Here is a 12,469-nt window from a genome sequence, read left to right as displayed (position 1 = left end):
GGGCTGCCGTCTATGGGGTCGCACAGAGTCGGACAAGACTGAAGTGACTTAGCAGCAAGCAGGTTGTCACAGAGCACTGGGTTGAACTCCCTGTGACACATAGCAAGTTCGCACTGGCTATCAATTTTACATATGGTAATCGATGTGTTTCCATGCTCTTCTCACAATTCAAGAAGTGTCTTTTTATGGAAACATTTCAGCTTAGCCTGAAGAAGGAGTGATGGAATCAGAATTAGAGTGAATACCCCTCCCCCATGAATTGACTAGCTCCTGGCACTGAGTTTCCATTGTTACTAAGATCATAAAAAGACAGATGACCAGACTTGATGTGTTTTCTCAGAAAAACAAACCACCTATGACATAGTCTTGCCCAAAAGTCAAATCCGTATCGAGGGATCAAAGCCTGTAGATCTGGTTACCTGCTTTCAGGAAATACAGACGTCAGAGAAACAGTTAACAAGTCGGGAATACTATCAGCAAAATCCCAGTTGATGTCCAACAAATGACCTTATTTCTTCCAAAAATAAGCTCTAAGGGGATAGGAGGGGACAGGGGAAGAGAGATGGAAAGGGAGCCTGTAGGAGAAAAAGGAAAACAAAACAAAACAAAACTAAGAGACATAGGAACTAGTAGCATGGTGTGACCTGTATTTGAATCCTGATTCATACAAACCAACTGGAAAAAAAAATCTGTGATGTTTATGAGGCAACTGGTAATGCAAACTGGGTACTCTCAAGAGTCTTCTCCAGCACCACAGTTCGAAAGCATCAATTCTTCATTTGTGGCATGAGGGATCTATTTTAGTTTCTACATATAGAATCTAGTTCCCTGACCAGGGATTGAACCCTGGGCCCCTTGAATTGGGAGCACACTTTTAGCCACTGCACTACCAGAGAAGTCCATATCTGATCTAAATTAAAAAAAAAATTCCCTAATATCATCAACTAACATTTGATGGGACTGATCAAACTCAAGCAGATTCTGAGTCACCAGAGAAGCCAATGGAGGAGACATAAGAGATGCAGGTTTGATCCCTGGGTCAGGAAGATCCCCTCGAGTAGGAAATGGCAACCGACTCCAGTATTCTTGTCTGGAAAATTCCAGGGACAGAGGAATCTGGGCAAGAAGCAACAGAAGGAAAAGAACTTGTGTTCTCCACCGTATATCTGCAAACAGTAAGAAATCAAGAGGTATAGCTTGCCAGTTGGATATATTATACTTTCTTGTCAATAAGACAATCTCAAATTCGGTGACCACAGTTGAGACAAAGCCATGTGAGATATCCAAAATTGAATATAATTTGGAAATCCAAAAAGCATGCTGAAATCACCAGAAGACAGCCACCAAAGACCTGACGTGCCTCTGGGGAGGAAAACACAGCAAGCCTATGAGGTAATTTTGCCCTAAAATCCAAACCTGATCTGATCAAAGCTTCTGGAAAGATTCCATGGATTCCAAAGATCTTATTTGCAGATAAAAGGATATTTACACATCTTAGGATTCCTCTAGTGCAAAGGTCTTTAGAACTAGAGAGAAAAGTACATAGTTTGAGAACTAAAAACAGGCAAAATTCAATCAAAGATCAAGCTACTAGCCTGTAGAGATGTCCACAGGGTACACGGAAGAAACTTAACCACGTGTACAGCTTAAAATTGAGGGTGAGGGTCTTGAGAGCACCTCCCGTGAAGTGTAGCATCCTGGACATAGTAATCATTTATAGACTTCAAGTGTCCCATTAGGGTTATTGACAAGAATCTAGCCAGCGGCCAGCCCAGATTATGGGAATGTATGCAGGCTCAGTCATGGGATGGTAATTACCATCTGTGGTTGGAATGAATTTCTTAGCTCCAGGAGGACTTGGGAAAAGTACAGAAACTTTTAAAAGAATCAAAGCTATGGAATTAATATTTGGGTTAAAGAAAGAATCTATGTATATTTGGTATTTTATACATTTTTAAAGTTACAAAGAAGTTCTAAGTTTTGGAAACCGTTGTAAAATATATAATTGGGTAATTCATCTAAATGTGATTTTAATTGAAAACTAATCTTATATAATATTGGGATATTTTAAGAGAACTGAAGTTTCACTATATTTATAAGTTTAATGTATTAGATTTTAAAGTTATTTGCATACCTGGAAATATAGTTGTTAATTGAGACAAGTGAAGTGACTAAAAAGGAAACTGAATGTAATATATTAACAGTTCTAAGTGTACTTTAAAATTCATGAAGGTGTTTAATTAACTAAGTTCACAACTGGGATCCAGTATTTTCCAAAGACCTCTTAAAATTGGTTGATATTATTTGCTAGACTTAAAGGGAATTTTATTTTATTTTTTAATATAAATTTATTTATTTTAATTGGAGGCTAATTACTTTACAATATTATATTTGTTTTGCCATTAAAAGAGTAATAAATTTCCTAGGTTGAACTTAAAAAGGTTAAGGAAAAGGTACAATGAGATATAATGTCATGCCTGTCAAAATGGCTAGCATGCAAAAAACTCCACAAATAACAAACGCTGGGGAGAATGGAGAGAAAAGCAAACGTTCTCACACTGTTGGTGCAAATGTAAATTTGTGCAGTCACTGTGGAAAACAGTATGGAGGGTTCTCAAAAAACTAAGAAAAGAAAAAAGAAGCAAACTCAACAGATATAGAGAGCAAACTAGTGATTGCCAGTGTGGAGAGGGAAGGGGGAAGGAGCAATATAAGGGTATGTATGGCATTAAGAAGTACAAACTTACTATGTGTAAAATAAGCTACAAGGATATATTCCACAGCACGGAGAATATAACCAATATTTTATAATAATTAAAAGTGGAATATAACCTTTAAAAATTGTGGATCACTGTACTGTACATGTATAGCATATAATGTTGTACAGCAATTATACTTCAATAAAAAATGTTATAAAATGGTTAAAGGAAAAGTTCGCATTTGAACTTGTAACTTAAATAAATTGGCTATCAGGACTTCTCTGGTGGCTCAGACGGTAAAACGTCTACCTACAATGCAGGAGACCTGGGTTCAGTCCCTGGGTCGGGAAGATCTCCTGGAGAAGGAAATGGCAACCCACTCCTGGGTTGCCTGGAAAATCCCATGGGCGGAGGAACCTGTTAGGCTACAATCCATAGGGTTGCAAAAAGTCGGACATGACTGAGGGACTTCACTTTCATCAGATTTGTAAACCAAATTGATGTTTTGCGCACACACACACACTCCACTTTTGAGGGTATAATAACTTTAATGTCCAAACTACTGTGCGTACATTAAAAAAAAAAATAACAAGTCCATCTTTGCACCCCTGTGTCAATAACATGATCAAATACCAATATTGTTTACCAGATATAGTCTCCTCAAACTCAGAAACACTTCTCATCCCTCCAGAATCTGCACAGAGCTAATAAGGTCTGATATGATTCAAAACGCATTCATCCTAGGGTGCTTGTTTCCATTTTTACATATATTCTGAATCTAATTTTCTGCCTTTCTCATGTTTTCAACCATTGATGAATTTGCAAGAATGTGTGTGATTAGCTGTCATCTGAAAAGATTATTTCACCCCTAACCGACTAATTTATGTTCCTTATAATTTCTGTTCCAGCTTAATATTAAGCTGGGTGTGAATAATCTTGTTTGCAGCCTGTCTGTGCTTTGGAAGTTACTGATCTCTGATTGGTTGGACTCCACTGTGGTCCAGTCATGTCCCACCACCGTGGGAGTCACACTGTGCGGTTCACAGAGCAACACCATCAGTCCTCACTCTGACCTCTGCATGCTATCATTTGGGAAGCACTGATCTAGACCAGAGTGCAGGAAAAGTAATCGCTGTTGTGGTGATGTTGTGCTTTGTGAGTTGTATACTCAACAGAGTACATATGCTATGCTATGCTAAGTCACTTCAGTCGTGCCCGACTCTGTGTGACCCCATAGACGGCAGCCCACCAGGCTCCCCTGTCCCTGGGAGTCTCCAGGCAAGAACACCGGAGTGGGTTGCCATTTCCTTCTCCAATGCATGAAAGTGAAAAGTGAAAGTGAAGTCGCTCAGTCGTGTCCAACTCTTAGCGACCCCATGGACTACAGCCTATCAGGCTCCTCCGTCCATGGGATTTTCCAGGCAAGAATACTGGAGTGGGGTGCCACTGCCTTCTCCTAACAGAGTACATAGTAGCATTTATTTGTTTTAAATGAAAGTTGACAAGTTCCAGTTCAGGTAATTCCGTCCATTGTCTCTTGTTGATGTTGTTCAGTCACTAAGCTGTGCCCGACTCTTTGGCACCCCATGGACTGCAGTACACCAGGCTCCTCTGTCTTCCACTATCTCCTGGAGTTTGCTCAAATTCATGTCCATTGAGTCTATCTAACCATCACTACAAATAATTAAATTATGTGTTGATTTGTTATTGAGTTCTCAGAAATGGCGCTTGGGTGAGATAAAGTTCTGGGTGGATTAAAAAAGGTCACAAATGCATTTCTGTCCCTCACATCAAGAAGGAAGTCAATTTCCCCCAATTAAAAAAAATTTATTTATTTTGCGAGGCCAGGTCTTAGTTGCAGCACATGGGATCTTCAATCTTCATTGCAGCATGTGAGATTTTTGGTTGAAGCATGTGGGTTTTAGTTCCCTGACCCAGGATCAAACCCCAGCCCCCTGCATTGGGAGCACAGAGTCCTAACCACTGGACCACCAGGGAAGTCCCCATCTCCCCAAAATTAAAAAAAAATGTAGGTTATTTATCTTGCTTTTTACTATGACATCATCATACACACTCAACATTTCCCCTCTTCTTGAATGACAGCACCCATGGTTTCCTTTGACAAATATAATATGATTGAATTGACGTTCCCCAACTTCCAGGCTTAAGAAAATAGGCACTTCCATGTTCTTGTTCTTGCTCACATGAGAAGTCTGATAACTCTGAGCCTGCCATACTATCAGGAAGCCTATGAGAACCATATGGAAAGGGGCACCGAGGAACCAGACTTTGAGTTAAGGCTTCTTGCACAGTCCACCTGGGACTGCCGCTCAGCCCCATGCAAGACTTGAGGCCCATGCCACACGCAGCCAAAGAAACCCCTTGCTGAGTCCCGCTTGACCCATAGAATCACGAGCAAACAATAAAATATTGTTGTCTAAGCCATTAATCTTGGAGGTGATTTGTCACATAGTAATAAATATTTGTGACAAACCTGTTTAACAGCCGTCTATTTCCTATTTATCACAGAAATGGTCTGCCAAGCTAGAAGTTCCTCCTCTGAAAGCCAGGGGAGAAAGGTAATGAGGAGAGCAATGAAAAGTGAACTATTGAGGAACAGCTAAGAAACAGAAAATGAGAAAATACAGAAGATATGTTGGCCCACTTTGATGTAACTCTGTGTTCCCAGATGTGGGCCAAGCTGTGCCCATCTCCATCTCTCTTCTCTTTGTAAAATTTTGTTGAAGCATAACTTGTGCTGTGCTTAGTTGCTCAGTCGTGTCTGACTCTTTGCAACCCCATGGACTGTAGCCCACCAGGCTCCTCTGTCCATGGAATTCTCCAGGGAAGAATACTGGAGTGGGTTGCCATGCTCTCCTCCAGGGGATCTTCCCAACCCAGGGACAGATCCCAGGTCTCCCACATTGCAGGCAGATTCTTTACCATCTGAGCCACTAGGGAAGCCCAAGAAAACTGGAGTGGGTAGCCTATCCCTTCTGCAGGGGATCTTTCCAACCCAGAAATCGAACCAGGGTCTCTTGCATTGCAGGCAGATTCTTTACCAGCTGAGCTATCAGGGAAGCCTGAAGCATAACTTAACCTACAGGTAAGTGCACAGATCATTAGTGTAAACCTCCATGAATTTTTATGGAGCAAACTCATGCATCAGATCAGCACTTGAGATGCCCCCTCCCGGCCTCTTCCAGTTACTACACTGACCCTCACAGGTTGCCGTTCTCCTGACTTCTGTCAGAATGGGTCAAATAGACTTACTTTACAACATTCTACTGGGCTCCAGGAAGATGCAGGCCATATGTATTCTTCTGTTTCTGACTTCTTTCTCTCAGCTTTATGTTTGGGAGATTCCTTCATGTTGCTAAGTGTAGTTGTAGTTCACTTCGTCTGTGATGGTTAGTATTATTGTACAACTGCACCCCTGTGTCTTTGTATACAGGCTGATTTTCTCTAAAATATGGGTTACAACCTTTTCTGTGGTGGTCAGACAGTAAGTATTTTAGGCATGGCAGACCATAAGTCTCTGTCACAGCTACCATTGCATTTTGTCTCTGTCTCTGCTGTTGCATTTTGAAAGCAGCCATAGATAACACGTAAAAGAATGGATCCAGTTGGGTACCAATAAATACTGTCTTTACTGATACTGAAATTTGAATCTCATAGAATTTTAATATGTCATCACAGTTTTATTCTTCTTTTGATTTTTTTCTAACCAGTTAAAAATGTAAAAAGTACTGTTTTCACACTATATGTTTAGTCTAAGTAAATGATATATATATATTTTTAAGTTCCCAGATGTTGATGAGGGTGCAGAAAAACAGGAATTCTCAGGGAATGTAAAGTGGTGCATTCTTGGGGGTTGCCAACGGAGCATTATATATCAAATACTTTAAAAACACTCCTACTCTTTGACCATTTCTAGGCATTTGTCCAAAGAAAATAGCCAGAGATGTGCATGAAGATTAATGGGCAAAGATATTCCTCATAGCATTATTTATAATATTGAAAAATTAGAAACAGACTCCAACTTTGAGTTCTGGCAATTGGGCAGATTGACGTACCGTGTCCCATGCTCCTCATATTTCTACAAACACATAGACATGCAGTATAAAATACAACACAGATATTAAATATACTGACCATCTAGAGAGAAGCATCACTTTCCTGGGTCAGAAGGGAATTATATTCCAATATAGACTCTCACAGTTAGGAGCTGGGATTTTATTAACAATACCAGCATAGAAGTAAAAGCTATGACGTTGACGCTCCAAGACAGGAAGCTGGAATTGAGACCCCTGCATATAGCTGGAACAAGAGCTGCCTACCTCCTTTGTGAAAGGGATGATTAGGGAAATCTCTCATTCTCCCAAGGAAGTAGTAAGAAAGTGTTTTTCTTGCAGGCAGTCCAAGGGAGAGTGTGGGACATTTTAACAATATTAAGCCTTCCAATCCATGAACGTGGGGTGTGTTTTCATTTATCTACATGTGCTCAGTCGTGTCCCACTCCGTGTAGCCCGTCAGCCTCCTCTGTCCATGGGATTCTCCAGGCAAGAATACTGGAGTGGGTTGCCATTCCCTTCTCCAGGGGATCTTCCTGATCCTGGGCTCGAACTCTTGTCTCCCACATCTCCTGCAGCGGCAGGTGGATTCTTCACCAGTGCAGCACCTGGGAAGCCCTCGTTTATCTATGACTTCTTTAATTTCTCTCAGCGGTTTCTTGTATTTTTTTTAATCCTTATTTATTTGGCTGTACTAGGTCTTAGTTGTGGCACTTGGTATGTTTGATCTTCATTGTAGCACGTGGGATGTTTAGTTGTGGCATGCACACTCTCAGTTGCAACAATATGGGGGTCTTCTTCCCTGACCAGGGATCGAACCTGGGCCCCCTGCTTGCATGGAGCATGGAGTATTAGCCACTGGACAACCAGGGAAGTCCCCTGTCTTATAGTTGTTATTGCACAAGTTTCTTTAATCAATTCCTAAGTATTTGATTCTTTTTGATACTATTGTAAATGGAATTGCTTTCCTAAATTTCTCTTTCAGATCATTAATTACTAGTATAGAAAAATACTACTGATTTTTGTATCTTGGTTATGTATCCTGCTACTTTGCTGAATTCATTTATTTGTTCTAACAGTTTTTTGGGGTAGAATCTTTAGGGTTTTCTACATACAGGTATACCTCATTTTATTGCACTTTGCCTTATTTTGTTTTTTACAATAATGTGGTAATCAAAGGTTTGTGGCAACCCTGACTGAAGTCTATTCGTGCCATTTTTTCCAACAGCATTTGTTCACTTCATGTCTCTGTATCATATTTTGGTAATTCTTGTAATATTTCAAACTTTTCCATGATTATCATATTCTTATGGTGCTCAGTGATCAGGTGTTACTACTATGACTTTCTGAAGGCTCAGATGATGGTTAACATTGGATAGTATCACTGACTCAATGGACATGTATTTGAGCAAACTCCTGGCGTGCTGCAGTCCATGGGGTTGCAAAGAGTCGGACATGACTGAGCACCTGAACAGCAAAATTTTTTACTTAAGGTATGTAACCCTTTTTCAGACATAATGCTATTGCACGCTTAATAGTGCAAGCATAACTTTTACATGCACTGGGAAACCAAAAAATTCATGTGACTAGCTTTATTGCAATATTTGCTTTTTTGTGGTGGGCTTGGATCAAACCTACACTAGCTCCAAGGTATGCCTGTATAAGGTCATATCATCCCAAATTTGGAAGAAGGTTTTATTACCAAATTTCTCTGGCGAGGACTTCCAGTACCTTGCTGACTAGAAGTAGTGAAAGTAGGCATCCGTGACTTGTTCCTGATCTAAGAAAAAAGGTCTTGGTTTTATTTCCATATATGACATTTATTATATTGAGACAGTGTTTTTTTCCTCTTCCAACTTTGTTTTTTATCATTAAAGGTTACTGAATTTGGCCAATACCTTTCCTGCATCAACTGGGATCATTATATGTTTTTCCTCTTTATTTTCTTTCTGTGGTTTACAACATTGATTGATATTTGTATATTGAATGATTCTTGCATCCCAGTTATAAATCCCACTTGGTCGTGGTGTATAATCCTTTTCATATGCTGCTGAATTCAGTTTGCTAGTATTCTGATGATAATTCTTACATCTGTGTTCATAAGGGCTTTTGGTCTGTAGTTCTTGTGCCTTTTTTCTGACGTTGCTATTAGGATAATCGTGGCCTCATAGAATAAGTAGGAAGTATTTCTCCCTTGTCTAACTCAATGAAACTAAGCCATGCCCGTGGGGCAACCCAAGGTGGGCAGGTCATGGTGGAGAGATCTGACAGAATGTGGTCCACTGGAGAAGGGAATGGCAAACCACTTCAGTATTCTTGCCTTGAGAACCCCATGAACAGTATGAAAAGGCAAAATGATAGGATACTGAAAAAGAAACTCCCCAGGTCAGTAGATGCCCAATATGCTACTGGAGATCAGTGGAGAAATAACTCCAGAAAGAATGAAGGGATGGAGCCAAAGCAGAAAGAATACCCAGCTGAGGATGTGACTGGTGATAGAAGCAAGGTCCGATGCCGTAAAGAGCAGTATTGCATAGGAACCTGGAATGTCAGGTCCATGAATCAAGGCAAATTGGAAGTGGTCAAACAGGAGATGGCAAGAGTGAATGTCGACATTCTAGGAATCAGTGAACTGAAATGGACTGGAATGGGTGAATTTAACTCAGATGACCATTATATCTACTACTGCGGGCAGGAATCCCTCAGAAGAAATGGAGTAGCCATCATCGTCAACAAAAGAATCCAAAATGCAGTACTTGGATGCAATCTCAAAAACGACAGAATGATCTCTGTTCATTCAATATCACAGTAATCCAAGTCTATGCCCCAACCAGTAATGCTGAAGAAGCTGAAGTTGAACGGTTCTATGAAGACCTACAAGACCTTTTTGAACTAACACCCAAAAAAGATGTCCTTTTCATGATAGGGGACTGGAATGCAAAAGTAGTAAGTCAAGAAACACCTGGAGTAACAGGCAAATTTGGCCTTGGAATACAGAATGAAGCAGGGCAAAGACTAATAGAGTTTTGCCAAGAAAATGCACTGGTCATAACAAACACCCTCTTCCAACAACACAAGAGAAGACTCTATACATGGACATCACCAGATGGTCAACACTGAAATCAGATTGATTATATTCTTTGCAGCCAAAGATGGAGAAGCTCTATACAGTTAGCAAAAACAAGACCAGGAGCTGACTGTGGCTCAAACCATGAACCCCTTATTGCCAAATTCAGACTTAAATTGAAGAAAGTAGGGAAAACCACTAGACCATTCAGGTATGACCTAAATCAAATCCCTTATGATTATACAGTGGAAATGAGAAATAGATTTAAGGGCCTAGATCTGATAGATAGAGTGCCTGATGAGCTACGGAATGAGGTTCGTGACATTGTACAGGAGACAGGGATCAAGACCATTCCCATAGAAAAGAAATGCAAAAAAGCAAAATGGCTGTCTGGGGAGGCCTTACAAATAGCTGTGAAAAGAAGAGAAGCGAAAAGCAAAGGAGAAAAGGAAAGATATAAACATCTGAATGCAGAGTTCCAAAGAATAGCAAGAAGAAATAAGAAAGCCTTCTTCAGCGATCAATGCAAAGAAATAGAGGAAAACAACAGAACCACTACTACTAAGTCGCTTCAGTCGTGTCCGACTCTGTGCGACCCCACAGATGGCAGCCCACCAGGCTCCACCATCCCTGGGATTCTCCAGCCAAGAAACACTGGAGTGGGTTGCTGTTTCCTTCTCCAATGGCCAATTTAAATCAAGTAGCAAGGTATGAGTCCACAGGCTGGAATACCAGGCAGCTTTTTCAAACCTCCATGTCAGAGAACTTAGGGAAATACTCGAGACATTTGCTATGAAAGATAGATTAGAGAACAATGGATACATGTATGGCCGAGTTCCTTTGCTGTTTACCTGAAACTACCACATCATTGTTAAATGGGCTATACCCCAATATATGGAGAAGGAAATGGCAATCCACTCCAGTATTCTGGCCTGGAGAATCCCATGGACAGAGGAGCCTGGCGGGCTATAGTCCATGGGGCCGCAAGAGTCGGACACAACTTAGTGACTAAACCACCAACACCACCACCCCAATATAAAATAAAAAGTTTCAAGTTTGGGGGGAAGAAAAAAAACAGGATCTACAGATGAACAAAAGGTGAAAAGAAAAATCACCTTAAAAGTAAAATACCTTCCACACACACACACACAAAAGAAAACAATTGTGTAGGGAGAGGGGAGCACACTTTCTGAAAAATGTGTGTATGGAGCTCCACGGCTTCAGTCGTGTCTAACTCTTTGTGACCCCGTGGACTGCAGCCCCCCAGGCTCCTCTGTCCATGGGATTCTCCAGGCAACTATACTGGAGTGGGTTGCCATGCCCTCCTCCAGGGGATCTTCCCCACCCTGGGATTGAACCTGGCTCTCTTATGTCTCTTGGATTGTCAGGTGGGTTCTTTACCACTAGCCCTGCCTCTTCTCTTGCATAAAAACAGAAAGATAAATGCCAGTTTGTCTCCGAGTAGAGATGACTTGTCTTATCTCCTATATATCAGTTTTTTTACGATGAATATAGTCACCATTAAAAATAAACTAATAATTAATCTGTACAAGCAGCCTGTCAAAATAAACAAAGTGCCTGTGTGCGTGCTAAGTTGCTTCAGCCGTGTTGGACAAAAGAGCAGTGTTCAATTTCAAACCAAGTACTCCGAAAATGGTTGTTTACTGTGCTTATGCTGCCATCTTGTGGAGAATTAGAAGAATGCTTATGAATATAGCGTAATTTCTAAAATCAGATGTGTTCTTTACATGTTGATGAAGATACAATATGGGCTTTCCTGGTGGCTCAGACCGTAAAGGATCAGCCCAGCATGCAGGAGATCCATGTTCGATCCCTGGGACTGAATGATCCCCTGGAGAAGTGACATAGGGTCCATGGGGGTCACAAAGAATCAGACACAACTAAGTCACTCACACACACACACACACATAAATATACTGCTGCTGCTGCTGCTGCTGTTAAGTCGCTTCAGTCATGTCCGACTCTGTGCGACCCCATAGACGGCAGCCCATCAGGCTCCACCGTCCCTGGGATTCTCCAGGCAAGAACACTGGAGCGGGTTGCCATTTCCTTCTCCATAAATATACTATGTACCTTTATTAAAACTTAATTCATGCTCATTACAGAAAGTTCAGTTCAGTTGCTTAGTTGTGTCCAACTCTTTGCAACCCCATGGACTGCAGCACACCAGGCTTCCCTGTCCATCACCAACCCACAGAGCTTGCTCAAACTAATGTCCGTTGAGTTGGTGATGCCATCCAACCATCTCATCCTCTGTCATCCCCTTCTCCTCCTGCCTTCTTTCCCAACATCAGGGTCTTTTCAAATGAGTCAGTTCTTTGCATCAGGTGGCCAAAGTACTGGAGTTTCAGCTTCAGCATCAGTCCTTCCAATGAATGTTTGGTACTGATTTCCTTTAGGATTGACTGGTTTGAGCTCCTTGCAGTCCAAGGGACTCTCCAGAGTTTATGTGGCTATCAGTAAATATTTATTGTGCTTATGCTGCCCTCTCGTGGAGAAATAAAAGAATGCTTATGAATGTAATTTATAAAATCCAGATGTATTCTTTACACGTTGAAAAAGATACTGTTTTCACTTCAGTTCAGTGGCTCAGTTATGTCTTACTCTTT

Source organism: Bos grunniens, chromosome X (genome assembly GCF_055505025.1).
Source record: "Bos grunniens cultivar Pamir isolate PY7600 chromosome X, Bosgru_T2T1.0, whole genome shotgun sequence".
In the NCBI taxonomy this organism is placed as follows: Eukaryota; Metazoa; Chordata; class Mammalia; order Artiodactyla; family Bovidae; genus Bos; species Bos grunniens.
The sequence above is the reverse complement of the archived record's forward strand: the minus strand, read 5'-3'. Positions refer to the sequence as shown.